The 1,459-nt window shown below is 51.7% G+C and overlaps 3 non-coding genes across 3 annotated transcripts; all 3 read left to right on the forward strand.

The window, feature by feature from the left end:
- The first annotated feature begins 341 nt into the window (after nucleotides 1-341).
- On the forward strand, nucleotides 342-460 carry LOC119346768. The gene has a single exon (XR_005167921.1). It is a non-coding gene; the product is annotated as a 5S ribosomal RNA (ribosomal RNA).
- A 297-nt stretch (nucleotides 461-757) lies between these two features.
- On the forward strand, nucleotides 758-876 carry LOC119346767. The gene has a single exon (XR_005167920.1). It is a non-coding gene; the product is annotated as a 5S ribosomal RNA (ribosomal RNA).
- A 297-nt stretch (nucleotides 877-1,173) lies between these two features.
- On the forward strand, nucleotides 1,174-1,292 carry LOC119346766. The gene has a single exon (XR_005167919.1). It is a non-coding gene; the product is annotated as a 5S ribosomal RNA (ribosomal RNA).
- Nucleotides 1,293-1,459: the final 167 nt, after the last annotated feature.

A 1,459-nucleotide genomic window follows, 5' to 3' on the forward strand; every position in this document is an offset into this window, starting at 1 on the left:
TACTAGGATGGGTGACCTCCTGGGAAGTCCTCGTGTTGCATTCCCTTTTTAATTTTTTTCGCGCCGCTTGCAAAACAAAACGCACGTGTAAGTAATATATTTACCGTGTTTTATTATTTTGCACGAGTGCGGTAAGTCATAGCTGGGTGCTCACGATTCACGGGTCCAGCGTCGGCGTTGTGGCGCGGCAAGCGTGCACTGGTGCGGTTGAGAGGGAGGGGTGGAAACCGCGTTAAACTCGTCTCCGTAGTTGAGAGGGAGCGGCCAAAGCAATGTACAATCGTCTTTGTAGTGGAGCTGGGAGGGGCAAGGATAAGGGACGAAGACCGGGGTAACATGTCGGATGTGATCATACCACCACTAAAGCACCGGATCCCATCAGAACTCCGTAGTTAAGCGTGCTTGGGCGAGAGTAGTACTAGGATGGGTGACCTCCTGGGAAGTCCTCGTGTTGCATTCCCTTTTTAATTTTTTTCGCGCCGCTTGCAAAACAAAACGCACGTGTAAGTAATATATTTACCGTGTTTTATTATTTTGCACGAGTCCGGTAAGTCATAGCTGGGTGCTCACGATTCACGGGTCCAGCGTCGGCGTTGTGGCGCGGCAAGCGTGCACTGGTGCGGTTGAGAGGGAGGGGTGGAAACCGCGTTAAACTCGTCTCCGTAGTTGAGAGGGAGCGGCCAAAGCAATGTACAATCGTCTTTGTAGTGGAGCTGGGAGGGGCAAGGATAAGGGACGAAGACCGGGGTAACATGTCGGATGCGATCATACCAGCACTAAAGCACCGGATCCCATCAGAACTCCGAAGTTAAGCCTGCTTGGGCGAGAGTAGTACTAGGATGGGTGACCTCCTGGGAAGTCCTCGTGTTGCATTCCATTTTTAATTTTTTTCGCGCCGCTTGCAAAACAAAACGCACGTGTAAGTAATATATTTACCGTGTTTTATTATTTTGCACGAGTGCGGTAAGTCATAGCTGGGTGCTCACGATTCACGGGTCCAGCGTCGGCGTTGTGGCGCGGCAAGCGTGCACTGGTGCGGTTGAGTGGGAGGGGTGGAAACCGCGTTAAACTCGTCTCCGTAGTTGAGAGGGAGCGGCCAAAGCAATGTACAATCGTCTTTGTAGTGGAGCTGGGAGGGGCAAGGATAAGGGACGAAGACCGGGGTAACATGTCGGATGCGATCATACCAGCACTAAAGCACCGGATCCCATCAGAACTCCGAAGTTAAGCGTGCTTGGGCGAGAGTAGTACTAGGATGGGTGACCTCCTGGGAAGTCCTCGTGTTGCATTCCCTTTTTAATTTTTTTCGCGCCGCTTGCAAAACAAAACGCACGTGTAAGTAATATATTTACCGTGTTTTATTATTTTGCACGAGTGCGGTAAGTCATAGCTGGGTGCTCACGATTCACGGGTCCAGCGTCGGCGTTGTGGCGCGGCAAGCGTGCACTGGTGCGGTTGA

The sequence above is a fragment of the Triticum dicoccoides genome, unplaced genomic scaffold, assembly GCF_002162155.2.
Source record: "Triticum dicoccoides isolate Atlit2015 ecotype Zavitan unplaced genomic scaffold, WEW_v2.0 scaffold50242, whole genome shotgun sequence".
NCBI lineage: Eukaryota > Viridiplantae > Streptophyta > Magnoliopsida > Poales > Poaceae > Triticum > Triticum dicoccoides.